This window comes from Eleutherodactylus coqui, chromosome 7 (genome assembly GCF_035609145.1).
Source record: "Eleutherodactylus coqui strain aEleCoq1 chromosome 7, aEleCoq1.hap1, whole genome shotgun sequence".
NCBI lineage: Eukaryota > Metazoa > Chordata > Amphibia > Anura > Eleutherodactylidae > Eleutherodactylus > Eleutherodactylus coqui.
In genome coordinates, this window is record NC_089843.1 from 219,232,723 (window position 1) to 219,258,130 (window position 25,408).

Below are 25,408 nucleotides of genomic sequence, written 5' to 3' on the forward strand. Positions count from 1 at the left end.
ACGCTCTATTTCGTGGATCAGTTATTTTTAGCGGAGTGCATTTTTAATGCAGCACACAAGGGGGAGACAGCGGCCTACCAAAATCGAGTTGGCTGCTGCTGTGGCTTTCTTTTTTTTTAAAAAAAAAGGTAGGTTCCGTTCTTCCACGGTGAGGAATAGGCAGGGAGGTTCCGTTTTTGCCAGCTGGGGAATGCTTATAGGCAAGGCCTTATCCCTGCTGGTGCATGTAACGTCAGACCACGTTTCAGACATGCAGCAGCGGCAGCATTCATTCAGTCAGTGGCTCACAAACGAGCTCCGTGCAAGTTTACATTAAACAGACACATTTCTTTCTTTACTGTATTGACTGCGGTCTTTAGCGAGCGGTTGAACTGTTTCTGTGTCCATGCATTGAATAAAGCAATACATCCTTTTAAAGTAGACGTCCGTTCGTTGGAGTTCTTTGCTCCCCGGGTGTTGCTCCATCTGTAAGCGTTGGCCTGGATCCTCATGGACGGAATACTGCCCATCCCACGTGGAGCGTGTATCTCAGCCCGCGTGGAGCGCTGCAGTCCAATGAGGTATTCCGTGCTGCATAGCAAGCCTCGGGCCTGTGTGATTGGGGGTCCACTGCTGTCTGTCCACTCTGAAGCACACATCCGGGGCCGGCCGCTTTTCGACTACCAGCGACTGCAGGTCACTCACACAGGCTGGTTGGAATGGCCTAGCATTATCCTGATCCGGAGGTGTAACTTGAAGCTGCGGGGCCCCAGTACAAAGTCTGGGACTGGGCCCTCAAACTATAAAGCTTCATTGATAGCATTGGTTTACAATGTGGGGAAGAGAGACTTTATGGGCCCCCTAGGGCTCCGGGCCCCAGGTGCGACCGCACCCCCTGCACATACACCCATGACCCGAATACGTGGAGCATACAGATGCAGGCTGCCAGGATACGCTGTGCCTGCCCGATGTTTCCAACTTGGCTATTAGCGCAGCGGTAGGTACGAACTATAGAGTGCGGCTGGCATATGAACTGCTGTGTGTTGTTTTGCTTCCAGTTGTACCTGTGCTGTGCACAGTGGATACAATGTTGCGAGCTCCACGGCAGCAGACGGGCTGAGTGTCAGTCAAAGTGCTGGTTTGTTAGCAGCAGCAGAAGCAGCCACAGCTGCGCTGCACCTCTTGCTCGTCAGTTTTGTTTTTCTGCTTTTGGAAACTGCTGTAGGAAAGGGGGTGCACCGGTCCTGGAGGTACTGCAATACCAGGTCAATGCGCGGAGTGGACAGAGCAAGCTCTTTTTCCAGCTCCCTGTTCTAAAAATCCATTTAATATATGGTCCCCAGATAGGGGACGTATCAGATATTAAACTGATAAGAACAGATTTTTTACATTTACATTTATTGAACTTAGTCATAGAAAACAAGCATAAATAGACATTTCTCAAATCAACATATTCCACAAATGAAAATTCCACATACTAAGGGCTTTGCTTTTCCCTAAGATCTTCTTATCAAGCAAATAATATACATGCAGTTCACTTATCGCCATTTTAAGACAGTCTTTCCCACTTATGCAGTCTCTTTTAAACAGCAAGATGTTTCTCACTTTCCATAAGGCGTTCTTGACACAATTTAAAGTGCACCATAAGACTCTTTCTTTTCCTTTTGTAAGATTTGGTAACAGTCCGTAAAAAACAACTTCATGGTTCAGAAAATCAAGGCCAGCTAAAAACTTTAAAAGTTGGCTACATTCTCTCCAAACCTCTTGAGCAAAGTGACAGTTCCACATGACATGTAAAGTAGTCTCATCATCACCGCAATGCTGCCTAGGACAAATGGCAGTGTTGCTGAATCTTCTTCGGTGTTGGAAGTCTCTCGTAGGCAGGCACTCATGTATGGTCATCCAAGCAATGTCCTTGTGCTCATTTGTCAGGTACGGTGCATGTACTCTCTTCCAGATAGAAGCGCATCTGTTGTAGGAGAAATTCAATAGAGGAGTCATGGTTTCCGCCTTCTTTACCTCTAACAGCAGCTTTTTAGCATCTTTTAGATTTCCCATCTCAAAGGAATCCAGATTGTACAGTCTTATAATTTTCTCCAGGATGACATATTGCTTGGGGGAAAAAATTAGGACTGGAGCGGTCAAAGAAAAAGACACCCACTTACGCTTTCTGAAAATGTGTCCAGCGGCATATCTCAAAAAATAGGACCAGGTATTCTCCAGGAAGATGGTTCTGAGGCAGAGACTGAAAAATTTAGAGTACAGAAATAACTTGACATTGGGCACATTCTTACCTCCAAGATGGTGAGATTTATGCATGGTTTGCCTGTTAAGCTTCTCATACTTGGAGCTCCATATGAACTGGAACAGCATTCTCTGCAATCTTTTCACCGTGATGTCATTGGGAGGGAACACACAACTAAGATACAGCATCATTGGAAGCAGGAGGGCTTTGATGATTAGGATCTTACCTTCCAAGGTGAGTCTTCTGAGTTTCCAGAAGTCAAGCTTCCTCTCCAGTTTCCCTTTTACAGCTTCCCAACTCTGGGTTCCCTCATGCTGCTTGTCAAAGGTTACTCCTAGGATCTTTATTGCATCAGACTGCATTTTGAGATTTGGGATTGTCACGTCCGACCAATTCCCGATAGTGAAGCAGCTGCTTTTGCTCAGGTTTAACTTAGAGGCCGAAGCCTCACAAAAGAACTCTGTCAATCTTATTGCCCTTCTTAGTGCTGTAGGCGAGGTACAAAAGATGGATATGTCGTCCATGTAGCCCAGGACCTTCACTTCTCTGCCTTGACCACCGGGGATAGGAACGCCTCTCACGACTTTGTCTTTCCTGAGCATTGACAGCAAGGGCTCTATTGCGCAAATAAACAAAATTGGCGACAGAGGACAGCCTTGTTTTACTCCTGAGTGCAGGAAAATTTCTTTAGTCAGAGAACCATTTATTGAAATTTTACTAAAAGAGTCTTTGTATAAAACCGCAATTTGCCTAATAAAATCTTCTGGAAAGTGCATTTTTCTTAAAACAGACCATAAAAACTTGTGGGATACACGATCAAAGGCTTTTTGGAAGTCAAGAGACAAAATTGCCAGATTCTGCTGCCTCTCTTGCTGATACCATATTATGTCCCGGATGGTGTTAAGATGTTCTTGCACTCCTCTTCCAGGGACACCGCATACTTGGTCAGCATTTATCACTTTTTTTAAAACTCCTTTAAAACGGTTCACCAGGGTTTTGGACATAATTTTGTAGTCTACATTTAGTAATGTGATGGGCCTCCAGTTTTCCAGGTGAGACCTATCCCCCTTCTTAAAAATCATGGAAACAAGTCCGCTCCTCCAAGAAAGAGGTAAAACATCACACTTAAAAGCTTCTTTAAAAACTACAAGTAAATCCACACTTAAAATGTCCCAAAACGTTCTGTAAAACTCCACAGGGAGGCCATCCCCTCCAGGGGTTTTGCCGTAGGAGAGGCTTTTAGTAGCAGCATCTAGTTCTTGTAAAGTGATATCAGTACATAGCAGCTCTTGATCAGATCTCTCTAGTTGGCAATCTAAAGTGTTTAGTGCATCTTCAGCAAAGGACCAATTCATGGACTTGTCACTAAAGAGCTCTTGATAGTATTCTTGGGCTTTAGTCAGGATGCCATCTGATGAGGTTTCGCCCTCCAGCTCTTTAATTAATTCCTTTGACGCCACAACTTTTTTAAAGAAGAATCTGGTACATTTCTCATCCTCTTCCAGGACTTTAACTTTGGAGTTGTAAATCAGCTCTTTACCCTTAGAGAGTATCTCTTTAGCTATTTCCTTTTTTGTACTTACAATAATGTCCTCCATGTCTACACCATGCTCTCTGAGCTTAAAACAGGTCTGAAGCTTTGTGTTGAGCCTCCTGTGCCAGCTGGCTCTCTTCCTTGCTCTGGCGATACTGGCCTTGACAAAAAATTCTTTTATTTTAGTTTTACTGTGTTCCCACCAGTCAAGCAGAGAAGCATGGTTGTTTTGCTGATTTTTTAGTTTTTTGTAGAAGGCAACGAATTCTGTTTTTGTGTCTGGGTCTTGTAGTAATGTTGTGTTGAGCCTCCAAACCCCTCGAGCTCTATGGAGACTGGGCAGCTCCACTTGCGCAAGGAGCAGCTTGTGATCAGAAAAGATGTTGTTGATATAATCAATTGACTTGGCGATCACTTGCTCTGTTATGAAGAAAAAGTCAATTCTGGATTTGGAGGTTGTGCTTTCCCAAGTGTATCCTGGGTCAGCTGCGTGTAGTTCATGCCAGGCATCTTTAAGTCTAAAGTCCATCAACAAGTCTTTTAGTTGTTTTTCAGTTTTATCTTTGCGTGGCGCATCTGATCCCCATCTCTTCTCACCAGGCAAGATGCAATTAAAGTCGCCACCGACTATTAGCGCAGAAGAACCGGGTAGATAATACTGCAGGTCTTGAAGGAGCTGAGATCTTTCTTCTTTTACTGGAGAGGCATAAATATTCAGTAGTCTAAAGTCTGTTCCCCCAAGGCTGGCATTTATAAGGAGAGCTCGCCCAGGCACAATGTGCAAAAAGGATGTTACTTTGAAGTCATGGGACTTGAACAAGACTCCGACACCTGTTGACTTGCATTCGTTATCTCCAGACCACACGGAGGGACCTAGAGTCCAGCTCTCTCTCAGTTCAGCATAGCTCATGTCAAAGTCAATGCCACATTCCTGCAACAAAATTATATCACAGTTCACTGTTGATAAATAAGAAAATAAAGCAGCCCTTCTTGCAGGACTCTTTAAACTCCTCACATTCAGCGAGGCAATCCGGATGTTGCTGGCCATAGGATGATGGTTTAGGTGCTGCTATCCGAGTCGGACATTATCCCAACCGTACCCGGGCTTGAAATGTTGCCGGATGGGTCCGAGAACTCTATGTTAATAGGGTCCGAAGGGGGTGGATCAGGAGGCAGCTGCAGCCTAGATGGGACTGGCTTGTAGGTTCGAGTAGTGGAAGGAAGCTCAGATGTCTCAGTTGTGGGCTGCATGTTAGTCAGTTTTATGGGCATCTTTTTGACTTTTGCACTGCCTCCCTCTGCCTTTCCTGTTTTCCTCTTCCTCTGTACTTCAAAGTCCATCTCCTCACTTTCTGAGGTCCCACTAGTAAGACCTTTAGCCGCCGCCGAGGAGTCCTCCCCAACCAGGCCCTCTGGAGTCTCTGAGCAGACCACTGGAGTTGTGCGATTGCCAGATGAGCCGGTAGGTTGCTCATTAGATGGATCAGCAGGCTGCTCTTTAGGCGGGTCAGCAGGCTGCTCTTTAGGAGGGTCTGCAGGCTGCTCTTTAGGAGGGTCTGCAGGCTGCTCTTTAGGAGGGTCAGCAGGCTGCTCTTTGGGTGGAGGCCTGACTGGTGGCCTCTGCTCCACTGATGTACCGGCAAGGACCGGCTGCCTCCTGAGCGCATCAGCATATGACCTAGGGGTCTTTTTTAATGGACAGTCCTTGAAAGGATGGCCAGGCAGGTTGCAAATATTGCACACAATTTCATTGGGGCAAGCTGCGGTTGCATGCCCCTTCTTGTAGCATTTTTTGCATATAGCCACTTCCTCCTTGCAACTATCATGAGCGTGGCCAAACTCATTGCACTTGCGGCAGAAAAGGGGCATCTCAGGATAGAACAAACGTCCTCGATCTCTGCCAATGGAAAAACTGGATGGAGGGTGATTCAGTCCACCAATTCCCTCCGAATTGCGCTGAAGTTTCACAAAGAATTTATATTTACCAGTCCAGAGTCTTTCGGCATTCAGAACCTTATGGGAAAACCGGACCTCCGAACAATAATTCCATAGGAAGCGGGAGATGTCCTCTAAGTCCACGTGGGGATTGTTCATGTGGACAACCAGCGGTTTCTCACCTCCGGAATACAAAACAACGAAGGTCAGTCCTTTAAGGTCTTCTTCATGCAGACTTGCTTTGATGTAGAAGAAGCAGCTCTGGCAGGCAGATTCAGAGTCCAAGGTGAGGATAAATCGACCAGGAGAATCTTGTAGAGCCAGGATGTCATCTCTCTTCACCTTCAGGATCTCCAGCAGGACTCTTCTCACCAGGAAACTCAGGGAGACTTTCTCACGAACCTCTTCAGCGACGTCGATTTTGAAGGAATTCTTAATGCGCAGGTCACCAGGCTCAGCAAAGCGCACTGAAGCCATCATGCTCACTGCCATTTCAGTAGGGTATTGTCGATCGCCTTCCCAGGAATCTTTGCAGGTCCTCCCCCTATAGCAGCAAGAGGCTTAAGACGAATAAATCCGCCGATGCCTCAGGGCCGAGGGTACGACAAGCTCAGAACTTCCAGCACAGACACTTGGTCTTAGCCAAAAGGCCGAGAAGCGATAACCCGAAATGGGTTTCACCTGCAGCCCGGCCCGCCCAACTCCACTTCCAAGGCTTGAGGCAACACGCTCAGCCGGCACTCTGGGCGCACCCACAATGCACCCAGGGAGATGGAAGAGTTTTGCATAGCCCCGTCCCACGCCTTCTCAACCGCGCCCTCCCTCCCTCCCTCAGTCCTTCCTCTTGCACCGTGCTCACGCATCCTAGGCTTGCAGAGCCTGCTGCTGCTGCTGCTGCAGGACTCGTCAGCTCCCTACCCAGGATGGTTAAGCCTGCGATGACACTAGAAGCAAGCACTAGTTTGTCTCTGAAGGTGCGTCGGCCGGTCGGTTGGAGGGATCTCTTCGGCCGGCCGCATTTCGAGTGGGGACGGATGGAAACTTTTTACCTGAAATGAGGGAAATTGGCTTCGGCCCCATAGGGCTTTATTGCCTTCCCCTGGGCCGGCATTAGTAGACCCTAGTAAGGAGAATAATAGAACGGCATGGTCATCCGAAGAACTTAAAAACATACAGCAGGCCTTTTTTTCCCGCCATACATACATAACTACAGATTTTATATTTTTTTTACATAGAGATATATATATATATATATCTATCACACACACACACACACACACACACAATCTTAAATCTATCTTTAATCTATATCTACAAAATCTATAATTCAGAAATAATCCATATCTATATTCTACGTAATTAATAAAGATAGATTAGATAGGATAGGATAGGATAGATAGACACATACATGCATACATACTGTATGCAAATGAGCCAGGTATTTGGAATGCTGATGATGTCACTCCCTTGTGATGTCATACATACATACTGTATGCAAATGAGCCAGGTGTTTGGAATGCTGATGATGTCACTCCCTTGTGATGTCATGAGCCAGGTGTATGGCAGGCTGATGTCACTCCATTGTGATGTCATCAATTTAGAAGCATAAATACCGGGCTTGGCAGCGATTTCAGTCAGTCTCTGCTGCAGCTGGGAGACGGGAGATGGTCTTTATCTCTACCAAGAAGCTGCAGAACTACCGGCAACTGCTGAACTACCGGCAACTGCAAAACTACCGGCAACTGCAAAACTACCGGCAACTGCAAAACTACCGGCAACTGCAAAACTACCGGCAACTGCTGAACTTCCGGCAACTGCTGAACTTCCGGCAACTGCTGAACTTCCGGCAACTGCTGAACTACCGGTAACTGCAGAACTACCGGTAACTGCAGAACTACCGGTAACTGCAGAACTACCGGTAACTGCATCATTTTTATTTTATTCAATATAGGTTTTATTGGTTTCATGGAGGGGGGGGGGAAACTTTTGCCTTATCTCAAAGCAATGTAAAAATAACTTTGACAATGAAACTTAATAAATAAATTTCGAGTTGAACTATATAATGTTTGTCTGTGATATTTTATAAGGTCTACAAACAGGGGAAGGGGGGGGGAGCGGTAAGGGAGGGTAGGTATCTATGACACGGGAGAAAGAGAAAATAAAACAAAAAGGGGGAGGGGGGGCGCTCCGGGATTGCTGTTTCTCTTTACGATTGTGGTTTAAACGTGTTACTCACATGTCCCTGTCTGTAAGCACCTAGTAAATAGGGGTGAGCTCCGGGCATCTATCCATATCGCCCAGGTGTGATACAATTTATCATAGCCTGACGGCTCATCTAGAAGCCTCATTCTCTCCCTACGCTCTATTTCGTGGATCAGTTATTTTTAGCGGAGTGCATTTTTAATGCAGCACACAAGGGGGAGACAGCGGCCTACCAAAATCGAGTTGGCTGCTGCTGTGGCTTTCTTTTTTTTTAAAAAAAAAGGTAGGTTCCGTTCTTCCACGGTGAGGAATAGGCAGGGAGGTTCCGTTTTTGCCAGCTGGGGAATGCTTATAGGCAAGGCCTTATCCCTGCTGGTGCATGTAACGTCAGACCACGTTTCAGACATGCAGCAGCGGCAGCAGCAGCATTCATTCAGTCAGTGGCTCACAAACGAGCTCCGTGCAAGTTTACATTAAACAGACACATTTCTCTCTTTACTGTATTGACTGCGGTCTTTAGCGAGCGGTTGAACTGTTTCTGTGTCCATGCATTGAATAAAGCAATACATCCTTTTAAAGTAGACGTCCGTTCGTTGGAGTTCTTTGCTCCCCGGGTGTTGCTCCATCTGTAAGCGTTGGCCTGGATCCTCATGGACGGAATACTGCCCATCCCACGTGGAGCGTGTATCTCAGCCCGCGTGGAGCGCTGCAGTCCAATGAGGTATTCCGTGCTGCATAGCAAGCCTCGGGCCTGTGTGATTGGGGGTCCACTGCTGTCTGTCCACTCTGAAGCACACATCCGGGGCCGGCCGCTTTTCGACTACCAGCGACTGCAGGTCACTCACACAGGCTGGTTGGAATGGCCTAGCATTATCCTGATCCGGAGGTGTAACTTGAAGCTGCGGGGCCCCAGTACAAAGTCTGGGACTGGGCCCTCAAACTATAAAGCTTCATTGATAGCATTGGTTTACAATGTGGGGAAGAGAGACTTTATGGGCCCCCTAGGGCTCCGGGCCCCAGGTGCGACCGCACCCCCTGCACATACACCCATGACCCGAATACGTGGAGCATACAGATGCAGGCTGCCAGGATACGCTGTGCCTGCCCGATGTTTCCAACTTGGCTATTAGCGCAGCGGTAGGTACGAACTATAGAGTGCGGCTGGCATATGAACTGCTGTGTGTTGTTTTGCTTCCAGTTGTACCTGTGCTGTGCACAGTGGATACAATGTTGCGAGCTCCACGGCAGCAGACGGGCTGAGTGTCAGTCAAAGTGCTGGTTTGTTAGCAGCAGCAGAAGCAGCCACAGCTGCGCTGCACCTCTTGCTCGTCAGTTTTGTTTTTCTGCTTTTGGAAACTGCTGTAGGAAAGGGGGTGCACCGGTCCTGGAGGTACTGCAATACCAGGTCAATGCGCGGAGTGGACAGAGCAAGCTCTTTTTCCAGCTCCCTGTTCTAAAAATCCATTTAATATATGGTCCCCAGATAGGGGACGTATCAGATATTAAACTGATAAGAACAGATTTTTTTTTTTTTTTTTTAATTGTAAAATAAACTTTATTTGCACAAACAGGTTATTCAATCATTGTAAATCTGCAAATTACACTCAAATCACACAATAAAGAAGAATACTTATAACTTTACAAGGTGTTTCCATTTCTTGAACTTCCAGATCCCTTCGGCATCAGGTACTCCTCGCTTCTTTTTATCATATAAGTAACACAGATAAAGACGACTCAGGATCAGTCTGACACAATCATCTTCCTCCCAGCATTCCCTTTTATACACATAGATGTTTCGTGCGTCCCAGAGTACCTCTTTAATACATAGCATTAATAACCATAAAACATGACTTTTGTCTTTATTTGTAACTCCGATACCAAAAAGCACAAAGGCAAATGATAAGTATGTGAGCCCTGTGAGCTCTTTTATCAGGGGTTTCAACTTTCCCAACACTCGTTGTGCAAACCCGCAGTTCCAGAAGACATGTAGGATACTCTCTATCCCTCCACAGCGCTGCCGTGGGCATGCTTCGCTGCGCACCAGGTCCCTCTTTTTCTGGACCTCTCTCACAGGTAAGGCCCCTTGCATACTTAACCACATGATGTCCTTTTGTCTGTTTGTCCCGTCCTGCCGGGAAAGGTTACCCCAGACTCTTTCTGCCTCTACATGTGTCAGTAAGTCAATGTCTTCTGCCAGTTCTCCTCTCTTACACATTTGTAGCACCTTCTTTTTGTTTCTAAGCTCATTTTTGTTCAGACCAGTCAAATCATTCTCTTTCACAAACTTTTCCATTCGCACATACCAGGCTGGGCAAGTAAACGCCACCGGCTGTGTCAGCCTCCTCTCACACCATTGTAACCTGCAGAGCAGCCATCCCCCAATGTATTTGGTCATGAACGCCACTTTAGTATCCCCTTGGATGAGTCTGAGTACGGTCATCATAAAGTTAATCGCCAAATACAGTTGGACATCCGGGAAGCCTAAGCCACCGTTTTGTCTGGACTTTACCACTGTGGTTCTTTTCACTCTCTCCATTTTAACTCCCCATAGAAAGAGGAACAGGACTCTATTTATTTTCCTGAGCTCCATGTAGCTTGGTGGGAAAATGTTAGCTATGTAGAGCAGCATTGGTAAGATGACACATTTGATGATGAGTGTTTTACCTGTGAAGGTTAGCTCTCGCAGTTTCCAGAAGTCTAATTTTCTGTTTATTTTGTCTCTTACTTCTTCCCAATTCTCATGGCCATTCAAGCGTTCTTCAAACTTTATGCCTAATACTTTTATACTGTTGACCACTTTCACTCCCACATCTGCCACTTCACACTTTCCTCCAAAGCACTTCACCTCACATTTGTCCCAATTCACACGGAAGGCTGATGCCCCGCAGAAGATGTTTGTATGCAGTTTAGCTCTGCTCAACTCTGCTTTATGCTCTGTCACTATGCAGACGTCATCCATGTAACCAAGAGCCTTCACAGCCTTCCCTCCACTGCCCGGTACCATCATTCCTCTCATAAATTTATCTCTCCGCAACATACAGAACAAGGGTTCCATAGCACAAATAAATACTAACGGGGATAGCGGGCAGCCTTGTCTGACTCCCGAACAGACTCTAATCCGGTTAGTTACAAAGCCACGGAGTAGAATTTGGCTTCCAATCCCATCATATAGGCTTCTGATAGCTCTTAAGAGACTAGATGGGAAACCCATCCTATCTAACACATTAAACAGAAAGGCATGAGAAAGCCGGTCAAAGGCTTTCTCAAAATCTAAAGAGAGAACCATCACATTCTTGTCCCTCTGCATCCCATCCCAGAGGACATCTCGGAGCAGGCTTAGGTTACCTGCAATGGAGCGCTCAGGCACACCACATACCTGATCCTCCTGAACTACCTGGGCTATAACCCTACTCATGCGACTGGCAAGCAACTTGGCGTACCCCTTGTAGTCCACATTAAGCAGGGTGATAGGCCTCCAATTACGCAAGTCTGATTTATCTCCTTTTTTAAAGATTAATACCACTAATCCCTCTTTCATACTTGACCCTATGTTACCTTCCCTCCACATCCACTGGTACAACTGCAGTATATCACTACCAACAATAGGCCAGAAGAACAAATAAAATTCCATCGGTAATCCATCCATCCCTGGAGTTTTATTCCGTGTCATGCTCTCAAATACCTTTCTCACCTCATCCTCTGTTATATCCCTCACCAATGGTGGTATATCCTCCTCTGCGATCCTGTCCGTAAGGGATCCGATCACCTCCCTCTCTAGACTTGCATCTCTCATCTTTTCACTATACAAGTCTCTATAGAAATCCTCAATTGCCTCTGCTACCTCCTCTCCCTTCAGCTCCTTCCCATCCATGTCCCTCACCACACTCACATCCGTTTTACTTTTGACTAACTTTTTAAAGAAAAACCGTGAACAACATTCATCCTTCTCCATTGTGTCCAACTTGGCCTGGAACATGATTTGCTTCCCTCTCTCCCGCAAACACTCATTCACCTTCTTCCTGGCATCACACAGCTCCTCATCCACCTTCACACCGGCCTCTCTTAGTTTATGCAGGACATTCAGTTTAGCATTCACTCTCGCATACATCTCTCTCTTCCTCGCAGCCACCCTGTAGCCTCTTTTCCTGAAGAAGACCCCAATCTTTCCTTTCACCCACTCCCACCAGGTCATGACACTCCCAAAGTCATTCTTCATTCTCTGCCATTCCTCATACACCTTCCTGAAGTCCTCATACACACTCTCATCCTCCAGCAGGCTCACATTCATTTTCCATACACCTCTCCCATACCGCACGACATCCTCTAACTCACACACACACTTCAGGCACTCATGGTCTGAAAAATTAACCCTCTCCTGGCTGTAACTTTTAACATTAACAGTTTTAGAAACAAAGATGTAGTCTAAACGAGCGTGCACCCCGCCCCTGTCCGCATGATACGTGTCAGGTACGGGCTTCACCTTTGCTAATGCTACTACATCTAATAACTGGAGGTCAGATGTCATCTGGTTGAGCTGTTTGGCTGTCACATCCATTTTTTCTCCTTGGAGGTGACAGTTCAAATCTCCCACCAAAAAAACTGGCAAACGGCCTGGTAGGAACAACTTTAGTTTTTCAAACAGCTCCTTGCGCTCGTTCTTATCTGGAGGGGCGTACACATTTATGACCCTGAATCGCACATTTCGGAATGTGACATAAGCCAGAAGACATCTGCCCTCCTCTATGACAACATATTCATCTATAACATAACTGTTGTTTGTAAACAAAATCCCCACGCCATCATTTTTGTTTTTTGTGGATGTGGACCACAGCGACTGGCCGTGCGGCCATTCCGAAGCTTTAGGTATAGAGGTCAAACCGCACTCCTGCAGGCAGAGAATGTCAGCAGACCGTGTGGACAGGTGCTCTAAAATAGCCGCACGTCTAGCTCTGCTACATATAACCCTTACATTTAGGGATAAAACTGATGAAATGAATGGTTATGAGGATAAAAACAATAACAGGAAAAACAACCAACATTACAATACTTTCAGACATTAGGCATTTGCAAGGCACCAACAAACTGCTCAATTGCGTCGGTGTCCAAAAATGGGGAGGATGCCCCACTGCTGGGGGACAGCATGTCCTCCTCTAAGTCTGCCAGCACCTCAAAAGCATTGGTGCTTAAACAAACAGGGGGGCTGGCTGGGCTTTGGGCACAAGGTATGGAGCCCTCAGAGGAGTTTGTAGCACTAGGTGCAGTTTTCAACCTTTTAGATTTGCTTCTTTGCACCAACGCCCAAGAGTCCTCCTCCCCCTCCTGCCTCTTAGGTGCAAGTCCTGGCATAATGCCAGCAGTAGGGGAGCACACAGTTCCTGGAATCACAGAGTTTGTGGATGAAGGCAATGACAGTTCCATACTCACAGTACCTGTGTCAGGGATGATGGTGGTGCTGTCATCTGTATCCTCATCATGCTGGGGTCGGGCAGCTGCAGACACTTGTAGCTGGGAGGTCGTGGCTGCCTGATGATCAGCTGTAGTAACTCCCAGGGGGGCAGCAGGGGGGGCACTCTGTGCAGCAGGCTCAGCGCTGGAGACCTCAGAGGGCAAACTCTGAGGTACAGGAACTCCCATCGGGTTTACCTCTGCTGCGGTTGCTGTTGTAATCCCTGGCTGTTCTGGCTGGAGTCCTGAGGTGGACGCTTGATCTTGTGCAGTGGTCTGAAACAGCGGCGGCAAGCGACTGACGGCCTCATCCATAGGCATTAAATCTTCTGGTTCATTAACCCCAGTGTCCAGACCACTTTCAAAGAAAACAGGTCCTCTTCCAGTGCGAGCCGCATCAGCATAACTGCGGCTCGTCATTAGTCCCTTGGGGCAGTTCCTTGCCAAGTGTAAAATAGAGCCACACAGGTCACATTTGCGAGGCTTAGGGCACTGGCCAGCCTCATGACCCTGTACTCCACAATTCCTGCAGCAGCGGCCATTAGGACAGAAGTCTTGTGTGTGTCCAAACTGCAAACACAGCCTGCAGTAGCGGGGCTGGCCTGGGTAGGTCAAGTATCCCCTGTTGCCTCCCAGGGAGAAGGAGGATGGTGGGTGCTTTACTCCTCCGATGCCATTAGGGTCTGTGCGAAAGCGCACCCAGAAACGCAGCTTGCCATTAGGGATCCCAAAAGCATTCTTCAGCTTCACTCCTCCACGCACATTGCTGCAGTATCTCTGTAGGAACGCCACCACATGAGAGAGCTCAGTGAAGGGGTTAAATAGATGCAGAGTCACTGGCTTCTCATCCATCTGGAACAGTGGCAGCAGGATGAAGTCGCTCAGCTTCCCTTCCTCTTTCAGCAGCTTGCAGCGCTCAAAGATGTTCAGGCAGAAACTGTTTGTCTCAAAAGAGACATCAAACAGTCCTTTGCCGGTGTGGTCTTGCAGGCAGAAGATCTCAGCAGCTTTCAGCTTCAGTGCTTCAAAGAGGACTTCCTGGACGAAGGTTCCCAGCTCCACTCTTCTGCAGGAATCTGGCTTAACCAGAAAGCGGATGGTGTTCCGTATAGCCTGAGGCTCCATTTCACCACTCCAGACGATCCTCTTCTCCGATCCACATGTGATCTTAGCCAAAAGGCCGAGAAGCGATAACCCGAAATGGGTTTCACCTGCAGCCCGGCCCGCCCAACTCCACTTCCAAGGCTTGAGGCAACACGCTCAGCCGGCACTCTGGGCGCACCCACAATGCACCCAGGGAGATGGAAGAGTTTTGCATAGCCCCGTCCCACGCCTTCTCAACCGCGCCCTCCCTCCCTCCCTCAGTCCTTCCTCTTGCACCGTGCTCACGCATCCTAGGCTTGCAGAGCCTGCTGCTGCTGCTGCTGCAGGACTCGTCAGCTCCCTACCCAGGATGGTTAAGCCTGCGATGACACTAGAAGCAAGCACTAGTTTGTCTCTGAAGGTGCGTCGGCCGGTCGGTTGGAGGGATCTCTTCGGCCGGCCGCATTTCGAGTGGGGACGGATGGAAACTTTTTACCTGAAATGAGGGAAATTGGCTTCGGCCCCATAGGGCTTTATTGCCTTCCCCTGGGCCGGCATTAGTAGACCCTAGTAAGGAGAATAATAGAACGGCATGGTCATCCGAAGAACTTAAAAACATACAGCAGGCCTTTTTTTCCCGCCATACATACATAACTACAGATTTTATATTTTTTTTACATAGAGATATATATATATATATATCTATCACACACACACACACACACACACACACACAATCTTAAATCTATCTTTAATCTATATCTACAAAATCTATAATTCAGAAATAATCCATATCTATATTCTACGTAATTAATAAAGATAGATTAGATAGGATAGGATAGGATAGATAGACACATACATGCATACATACTGTATGCAAATGAGCCAGGTATTTGGAATGCTGATGATGTCACTCCCTTGTGATGTCATACATACATACTGTATGCAAATGAGCCAGGTGTTTGGAATGCTGATGATGTCACTCCCTTGTGATGTCATGAGCCAGGTGTATGGCAGGCTGATGTCACTCCATTGTGATGTCATCAATTTAGAAGCATAAATACCGGGCTTGGCAGCGATTTCAGTCAGTCTCTGCTGCAGCTGGGAGACGGGAGATGGTCTTTATCTCTACCAAGAAGCTGCAGAACTACCGGCAACTGCTGAACTACCGGCAACTGCAAAACTACCGGCAACTGCAAAACTACCGGCAACTGCAAAACTACCGGCAACTGCAAAACTACCGGCAACTGCTGAACTTCCGGCAACTGCTGAACTTCCGGCAACTGCTGAACTACCGGTAACTGCAGAACTACCGGTAACTGCAGAACTACCGGTAACTGCAGAACTACCGGTAACTGCATCATTTTTATTTTATTCAATATAGGTTTTATTGGTTTCATGGAGGGGGGGGGGAAACTTTTGCCTTATCTCAAAGCAATGTAAAAATAACTTTGACAATGAAACTTAATAAATAAATTTCGAGTTGAACTATATAATGTTTGTCTGTGATATTTTATAAGGTCTACAAACAGGGGAAGGGGGGGGGAGCGGTAAGGGAGGGTAGGTATCTATGACACGGGAGAAAGAGAAAATAAAACAAAAAGGGGGAGGGGGGGCGCTCCGGGATTGCTGTTTCTCTTTACGATTGTGGTTTAAACGTGTTACTCACATGTCCCTGTCTGTAAGCACCTAGTAAATAGGGGTGAGCTCCGGGCATCTATCCATATCGCCCAGGTGTGATACAATTTATCATAGCCTGACGGCTCATCTAGAAGCCTCATTCTCTCCCTACGCTCTATTTCGTGGATCAGTTATTTTTAGCGGAGTGCATTTTTAATGCAGCACACAAGGGGGAGACAGCGGCCTACCAAAATCGAGTTGGCTGCTGCTGTGGCTTTCTTTTTTTTTAAAAAAAAAGGTAGGTTCCGTTCTTCCACGGTGAGGAATAGGCAGGGAGGTTCCGTTTTTGCCAGCTGGGGAATGCTTATAGGCAAGGCCTTATCCCTGCTGGTGCATGTAACGTCAGACCACGTTTCAGACATGCAGCAGCGGCAGCAGCAGCATTCATTCAGTCAGTGGCTCACAAACGAGCTCCGTGCAAGTTTACATTAAACAGACACATTTCTCTCTTTACTGTATTGACTGCGGTCTTTAGCGAGCGGTTGAACTGTTTCTGTGTCCATGCATTGAATAAAGCAATACATCCTTTTAAAGTAGACGTCCGTTCGTTGGAGTTCTTTGCTCCCCGGGTGTTGCTCCATCTGTAAGCGTTGGCCTGGATCCTCATGGACGGAATACTGCCCATCCCACGTGGAGCGTGTATCTCAGCCCGCGTGGAGCGCTGCAGTCCAATGAGGTATTCCGTGCTGCATAGCAAGCCTCGGGCCTGTGTGATTGGGGGTCCACTGCTGTCTGTCCACTCTGAAGCACACATCCGGGGCCGGCCGCTTTTCGACTACCAGCGACTGCAGGTCACTCACACAGGCTGGTTGGAATGGCCTAGCATTATCCTGATCCGGAGGTGTAACTTGAAGCTGCGGGGCCCCAGTACAAAGTCTGGGACTGGGCCCTCAAACTATAAAGCTTCATTGATAGCATTGGTTTACAATGTGGGGAAGAGAGACTTTATGGGCCCCCTAGGGCTCCGGGCCCCAGGTGCGACCGCACCCCCTGCACATACACCCATGACCCGAATACGTGGAGCATACAGATGCAGGCTGCCAGGATACGCTGTGCCTGCCCGATGTTTCCAACTTGGCTATTAGCGCAGCGGTAGGTACGAACTATAGAGTGCGGCTGGCATATGAACTGCTGTGTGTTGTTTTGCTTCCAGTTGTACCTGTGCTGTGCACAGTGGATACAATGTTGCGAGCTCCACGGCAGCAGACGGGCTGAGTGTCAGTCAAAGTGCTGGTTTGTTAGCAGCAGCAGAAGCAGCCACAGCTGCGCTGCACCTCTTGCTCGTCAGTTTTGTTTTTCTGCTTTTGGAAACTGCTGTAGGAAAGGGGGTGCACCGGTCCTGGAGGTACTGCAATACCAGGTCAATGCGCGGAGTGGACAGAGCAAGCTCTTTTTCCAGCTCCCTGTTCTAAAAATCCATTTAATATATGGTCCCCAGATAGGGGACGTATCAGATATTAAACTGATAAGAACAGATACTACACTTGATCTTAGCCAAAAGGCCGAGAAGCGATAACCCGAAATGGGTTTCACCTGCAGCCCGGCCCGCCCAACTCCACTTCCAAGGCTTGAGGCAACACGCTCAGCCGGCACTCTGGGCGCACCCACAATGCACCCAGGGAGATGGAAGAGTTTTGCATAGCCCCGTCCCACGCCTTCTCAACCGCGCCCTCCCTCCCTCCCTCAGTCCTTCCTCTTGCACCGTGCTCACGCATCCTAGGCTTGCAGAGCCTGCTGCTGCTGCTGCTGATGCAGGACTCGTCAGCTCCCTACCCAGGATGGTTAAGCCGGCGATGACACTAGAAGCAAGCACTAGTTTGTCTCTGAAGGTGCGTCGGCCGGTCGGTTGGAGGGATCTCTTCGGCCGGCCGCATTTCGAGTGGGGACGGATGGAAACTTTTTACCTGAAATGAGGGAAATTGGCTTCGGCCCCATAGGGCTTTATTGCCTTCCCCTGGGCCGGCATTAGTAGACCCTAGTAAGGAGAATAATAGAACGGCATGGTCATCCGAAGAACTTAAAAACATACAGCAGGCCTTTTTTTCCCGCCATACATACATAACTACAGATTTTATATTTTTTTTACATAGAGATATATATATATATATATCTATCACACACACACACACACACACACACAATCTTAAATCTATCTTTAATCTATATCTACAAAATCTATAATTCAGAAATAATCCATATCTATATTCTACGTAATTAATAAAGATAGATTAGATAGGATAGGATAGGATAGATAGACACATACATGCATACATACTGTATGCAAATGAGCCAGGTATTTGGAATGCTGATGATGTCACTCCCTTGTGATGTCATACATACATACTGTATGCAAATGAGCCAGGTGTTTGGAATGCTGATGATGTCACTCCCTTGTGATGTCATGAGCCAGGTGTATGGCAGGCTGATGTCACTCCATTGTGATGTCATCAATTTAGAAGCATAAATACCGGGCTTGGCAGCGATTTCAGTCAGTCTCTGCTGCAGCTGGGAGACGGGAGATGGTCTTTATCTCTACCAAGAAGCTGCAGAACTACCGGCAACTGCTGAACTACCGGCAACTGCAAAACTACCGGCAACTGCAAAACTACCGGCAACTGCAAAACTACCGGCAACTGCAAAACTACCGGCAACTGCTGAACTTCCGGCAACTGCTGAACTTCCGGCAACTGCTGAACTACCGGTAACTGCAGAACTACCGGTAACTGCAGAACTACCGGTAACTGCAGAACTACCGGTAACTGCATCATTTTTATTTTATTCAATATAGGTTTTATTGGTTTCATGGAGGGGGGGGGGAAACTTTTGCCTTATCTCAAAGCAATGTAAAAATAACTTTGACAATGAAACTTAATAAATAAATTTCGAGTTGAACTATATAATGTTTGTCTGTGATATTTTATAAGGTCTACAAACAGGGGAAGGGGGGGGGAGCGGTAAGGGAGGGTAGGTATCTATGACACGGGAGAAAGAGAAAATAAAACAAAAAGGGGGAGGGGGGGCGCTCCGGGATTGCTGTTTCTCTTTACGATTGTGGTTTAAACGTGTTACTCACATGTCCCTGTCTGTAAGCACCTAGTAAATAGGGGTGAGCTCCGGGCATCTATCCATATCGCCCAGGTGTGATACAATTTATCATAGCCTGACGGCTCATCTAGAAGCCTCATTCTCTCCCTACGCTCTATTTCGTGGATCAGTTATTTTTAGCGGAGTGCATTTTTAATGCAGCACACAAGGGGGAGACAGCGGCCTACCAAAATCGAGTTGGCTGCTGCTGTGGCTTTCTTTTTTTTTAAAAAAAAAGGTAGGTTCCGTTCTTCCACGGTGAGGAATAGGCAGGGAGGTTCCGTTTTTGCCAGCTGGGGAATGCTTATAGGCAAGGCCTTATCCCTGCTGGTGCATGTAACGTCAGACCACGTTTCAGACATGCAGCAGCGGCAGCAGCAGCATTCATTCAGTCAGTGGCTCACAAACGAGCTCCGTGCAAGTTTACATTAAACAGACACATTTCTCTCTTTACTGTATTGACTGCGGTCTTTAGCGAGCGGTTGAACTGTTTCTGTGTCCATGCATTGAATAAAGCAATACATCCTTTTAAAGTAGACGTCCGTTCGTTGGAGTTCTTTGCTCCCCGGGTGTTGCTCCATCTGTAAGCGTTGGCCTGGATCCTCATGGACGGAATACTGCCCATCCCACGTGGAGCGTGTATCTCAGCCCGCGTGGAGCGCTGCAGTCCAATGAGGTATTCCGTGCTGCATAGCAAGCCTCGGGCCTGTGTGATTGGGGGTCCACTGCTGTCTGTCCACTCTGAAGCACACATCCGGGGCCGGCCGCTTTTCGACTACCAGCGACTGCAGGTCACTCACACAGGCTGGTTGGAATGGCCTAGCATTATCCTGATCCGGAGGTGTAACTTGAAGCTGCGGGGCCCCAGTACAAAGTCTGGGACTGGGCCCTCAAACTATAAAGCTTCATTGATAGCATTGGTTTACAATGTGGGGAAGAGAGACTTTATGGGCCCCCTAGGGCTCCGGGCCCCAGGTGCGACCGCACCCCCTGCACATACACCCATGACCCGAATACGTGGAGCATACAGATGCAGGCTGCCAGGATACGCTGTGCCTGCCCGATGTTTCCAACTTGGCTATTAGCGCAGCGGTAGGTACGAACTATAGAGTGCGGCTGGCATATGAACTGCTGTGTGTTGTTTTGCTTCCAGTTGTACCTGTGCTGTGCACAGTGGATACAATGTTGCGAGCTCCACGGCAGCAGACGGGCTGAGTGTCAGTCAAAGTGCTGGTTTGTTAGCAGCAGCAGAAGCAGCCACAGCTGCGCTGCACCTCTTGCTCGTCAGTTTTGTTTTTCTGCTTTTGGAAACTGCTGTAGGAAAGGGGGTGCACCGGTCCTGGAGGTACTGCAATACCAGGTCAATGCGCGGAGTGGACAGAGCAAGCTCTTTTTCCAGCTCCCTGTTCTAAAAATCCATTTAATATATGGTCCCCAGATAGGGGACGTATCAGATATTAAACTGATAAGAACAGATACTACACTTGATCTTAGCCAAAAGGCCGAGAAGCGATAACCCGAAATGGGTTTCACCTGCAGCCCGGCCCGCCCAACTCCACTTCCAAGGCTTGAGGCAACACGCTCAGCCGGCACTCTGGGCGCACCCACAATGCACCCAGGGAGATGGAAGAGTTTTGCATAGCCCCGTCCCACGCCTTCTCAACCGCGCCCTCCCTCCCTCCCTCAGTCCTTCCTCTTGCACCGTGCTCACGCATCCTAGGCTTGCAGAGCCTGCTGCTGCTGCTGCTGCAGGACTCGTCAGCTCCCTACCCAGGATGGTTAAGCCTGCGATGACACTAGAAGCAAGCACTAGTTTGTCTCTGAAGGTGCGTCGGCCGGTCGGTTGGAGGGATCTCTTCGGCCGGCCGCATTTCGAGTGGGGACGGATGGAAACTTTTTACCTGAAATGAGGGAAATTGGCTTCGGCCCCATAGGGCTTTATTGCCTTCCCCTGGGCCGGCATTAGTAGACCCTAGTAAGGAGAATAATAGAACGGCATGGTCATCCGAAGAACTTAAAAACATACAGCAGGCCTTTTTTTCCCGCCATACATACATAACTACAGATTTTATATTTTTTTTACATAGAGATATATATATATATATATCTATCACACACACACACACACACACACACACACACACACACACAATCTTAAATCTATCTTTAATCTATATCTACAAAATCTATAATTCAGAAATAATCCATATCTATATTCTACGTAATTAATAAAGATAGATTAGATAGGATAGGATAGGATAGATAGACACATACATGCATACATACTGTATGCAAATGAGCCAGGTATTTGGAATGCTGATGATGTCACTCCCTTGTGATGTCATACATACATACTGTATGCAAATGAGCCAGGTGTTTGGAATGCTGATGATGTCACTCCCTTGTGATGTCATGAGCCAGGTGTATGGCAGGCTGATGTCACTCCATTGTGATGTCATCAATTTAGAAGCATAAATACCGGGCTTGGCAGCGATTTCAGTCAGTCTCTGCTGCAGCTGGGAGACGGGAGATGGTCTTTATCTCTACCAAGAAGCTGCAGAACTACCGGCAACTGCTGAACTACCGGCAACTGCAAAACTACCGGCAACTGCAAAACTACCGGCAACTGCAAAACTACCGGCAACTGCAAAACTACCGGCAACTGCTGAACTTCCGGCAACTGCTGAACTTCCGGCAACTGCTGAACTACCGGTAACTGCAGAACTACCGGTAACTGCAGAACTACCGGTAACTGCAGAACTACCGGTAACTGCATCATTTTTATTTTATTCAATATAGGTTTTATTGGTTTCATGGAGGGGGGGGGGAAACTTTTGCCTTATCTCAAAGCAATGTAAAAATAACTTTGACAATGAAACTTAATAAATAAATTTCGAGTTGAACTATATAATGTTTGTCTGTGATATTTTATAAGGTCTACAAACAGGGGAAGGGGGGGGGAGCGGTAAGGGAGGGTAGGTATCTATGACACGGGAGAAAGAGAAAATAAAACAAAAAGGGGGAGGGGGGGCGCTCCGGGATTGCTGTTTCTCTTTACGATTGTGGTTTAAACGTGTTACTCACATGTCCCTGTCTGTAAGCACCTAGTAAATAGGGGTGAGCTCCGGGCATCTATCCATATCGCCCAGGTGTGATACAATTTATCATAGCCTGACGGCTCATCTAGAAGCCTCATTCTCTCCCTACGCTCTATTTCGTGGATCAGTTATTTTTAGCGGAGTGCATTTTTAATGCAGCACACAAGGGGGAGACAGCGGCCTACCAAAATCGAGTTGGCTGCTGCTGTGGCTTTCTTTTTTTTTAAAAAAAAAGGTAGGTTCCGTTCTTCCACGGTGAGGAATAGGCAGGGAGGTTCCGTTTTTGCCAGCTGGGGAATGCTTATAGGCAAGGCCTTATCCCTGCTGGTGCATGTAACGTCAGACCACGTTTCAGACATGCAGCAGCGGCAGCAGCAGCATTCATTCAGTCAGTGGCTCACAAACGAGCTCCGTGCAAGTTTACATTAAACAGACACATTTCTCTCTTTACTGTATTGACTGCGGTCTTTAGCGAGCGGTTGAACTGTTTCTGTGTCCATGCATTGAATAAAGCAATACATCCTTTTAAAGTAGACGTCCGTTCGTTGGAGTTCTTTGCTCCCCGGGTGTTGCTCCATCTGTAAGCGTTGGCCTGGATCCTCATGGACGGAATACTGCCCATCCCACGTGGAGCGTGTATCTCAGCCCGCGTGGAGCGCTGCAGTCCAATGAGGTATTCCGTGCTGCATAGCAAGCCTCGGGCCTGTGTGATTGGGGGTCCACTGCTGTCTGTCCACTCTGAAGCACACATCCGGGGCCGGCCGCTTTTCGACTACCAGCGACTGCAGGTCACTCACACAGGCTGGTTGGAATGGCCTAGCATTATCCTGATCCGGAGGTGTAACTTGAAGCTGCGGGGCCCCAGTACAAAGTCTGGGACTGGGCCCTCAAACTATAAAGCTTCATTGATAGCATTGGTTTACAATGTGGGGAAGAGAGACTTTATGGGCCCCCTAGGGCTCCGGGCCCCAGGTGCGACCGCACCCCCTGCACATACACCCATGACCCGAATACGTGGAGCATACAGATGCAGGCTGCCAGGATACGCTGTGCCTGCCCGATGTTTCCAACTTGGCTATTAGCGCAGCGGTAGGTACGAACTATAGAGTGCGGCTGGCATATGAACTGCTGTGTGTTGTTTTGCTTCCAGTTGTACCTGTGCTGTGCACAGTGGATACAATGTTGCGAGCTCCACAGCAGCAGACGGGCTGAGTGTCAGTCAAAGTGCTGGTTTGTTAGCAGCAGCAGAAGCAGCCACAGCTGCGCTGCACCTCTTGCTCGTCAGTTTTGTTTTTCTGCTTTTGGAAACTGCTGTAGGAAAGGGGGTGCACCGGTCCTGGAGGTACTGCAATACCAGGTCAATGCGCGGAGTGGACAGAGCAAGCTCTTTTTCCAGCTCCCTGTTCTAAAAATCCATTTAATATATGGTCCCCAGATAGGGGACGTATCAGATATTAAACTGATAAGAACAGATACTACACTTGATCTTAGCCAAAAGGCCGAGAAGCGATAACCCGAAATGGGTTTCACCTGCAGCCCGGCCCGCCCAACTCCACTTCCAAGGCTTGAGGCAACACGCTCAGCCGGCACTCTGGGCGCACCCACAATGCACCCAGGGAGATGGAAGAGTTTTGCATAGCCCCGTCCCACGCCTTCTCAACCGCGCCCTCCCTCCCTCCCTCAGTCCTTCCTCTTGCACCGTGCTCACGCATCCTAGGCTTGCAGAGCCTGCTGCTGCTGCTGCTGCAGGACTCGTCAGCTCCCTACCCAGGATGGTTAAGCCTGCGATGACACTAGAAGCAAGCACTAGTTTGTCTCTGAAGGTGCGTCGGCCGGTCGGTTGGAGGGATCTCTTCGGCCGGCCGCATTTCGAGTGGGGACGGATGGAAACTTTTTACCTGAAATGAGGGAAATTGGCTTCGGCCCCATAGGGCTTTATTGCCTTCCCCTGGGCCGGCATTAGTAGACCCTAGTAAGGAGAATAATAGAACGGCATGGTCATCCGAAGAACTTAAAAACATACAGCAGGCCTTTTTTTCCCGCCATACATACATAACTACAGATTTTATATTTTTTTTACATAGAGATATATATATATATATATCTATCACACACACACACACACACACACACAATCTTAAATCTATCTTTAATCTATATCTACAAAATCTATAATTCAGAAATAATCCATATCTATATTCTACGTAATTAATAAAGATAGATTAGATAGGATAGGATAGGATAGATAGACACATACATGCATACATACTGTATGCAAATGAGCCAGGTATTTGGAATGCTGATGATGTCACTCCCTTGTGATGTCATACATACATACTGTATGCAAATGAGCCAGGTGTTTGGAATGCTGATGATGTCACTCCCTTGTGATGTCATGAGCCAGGTGTATGGCAGGCTGATGTCACTCCATTGTGATGTCATCAATTTAGAAGCATAAATACCGGGCTTGGCAGCGATTTCAGTCAGTCTCTGCTGCAGCTGGGAGACGGGAGATGGTCTTTATCTCTACCAAGAAGCTGCAGAACTACCGGCAACTGCAGAACTACCGGCAACTGCTGAACTACCGGTAACTGCAGAACTACCGGCAACTGCAGAACTACCGGCAACTGCTGAACTTCCGGCAACTGCTGAACTTCCGGCAACTGCTGAACTTCCGGCAACTGCTGAACTACCGGCAACTGCAGAACTACCAGTAACTGCATCATTTTTATTTTATTCAATATAGGTTTTATTGGTTTCATGGAGGGGGGGGGGGGGGAAACTTTTGCCTTATCTCAAAGCAATGTAAAAATAACTTTGACAATGAAACTTAATAAATAAATTTTGAGTTGAACTATATAATGTTTGTCTGTGATATTTTATAAGGTCTACAAACAGGGGAAGGGGGGGGGAGCGGTAAGGGAGGGTAGGTATCTATGACACGGGAGAAAGAGAAAATAAAACAAAAAGGGGGAGGGGGGGGCGCTCCGGGATTGCTGTTTCTCTTTACGATTGTGGTTTAAACGTGTTACTCACATGCCCCTGTCTGTAGGCACCTAGTAAATAGGGGTGAGCTCCGGGCATCTATCCATATCGCCCAGGTGTGATACAATTTATCATAGC

At 47.6% G+C, this 25,408-nt stretch overlaps 4 non-coding genes and 1 pseudogene across 4 annotated transcripts; all 5 read right to left on the reverse strand.

Moving 5' to 3' along the window:
- Positions 1–1,207: 1,207 nt before the first annotated feature.
- On the reverse strand, positions 1,208–1,410 carry LOC136573976 (U2 spliceosomal RNA; annotated as a pseudogene).
- Positions 1,411–9,263: 7,853 nt separating this feature from the next.
- On the reverse strand, positions 9,264–9,454 carry LOC136574010 (U2 spliceosomal RNA). Its single transcript, XR_010786191.1, has one exon. It is a non-coding gene; the product is annotated as a U2 spliceosomal RNA (small nuclear RNA).
- Positions 9,455–17,426: 7,972 nt separating this feature from the next.
- LOC136573805 (U2 spliceosomal RNA) lies at positions 17,427–17,617 on the reverse strand. Its single transcript, XR_010786023.1, has one exon. It is a non-coding gene; the product is annotated as a U2 spliceosomal RNA (small nuclear RNA).
- A 2,893-nt stretch (positions 17,618–20,510) lies between these two features.
- LOC136573806 (U2 spliceosomal RNA) lies at positions 20,511–20,701 on the reverse strand. Its single transcript, XR_010786024.1, has one exon. It is a non-coding gene; the product is annotated as a U2 spliceosomal RNA (small nuclear RNA).
- A 2,904-nt stretch (positions 20,702–23,605) lies between these two features.
- On the reverse strand, positions 23,606–23,796 carry LOC136573807 (U2 spliceosomal RNA). Its single transcript, XR_010786025.1, has one exon. It is a non-coding gene; the product is annotated as a U2 spliceosomal RNA (small nuclear RNA).
- Positions 23,797–25,408: the final 1,612 nt, after the last annotated feature.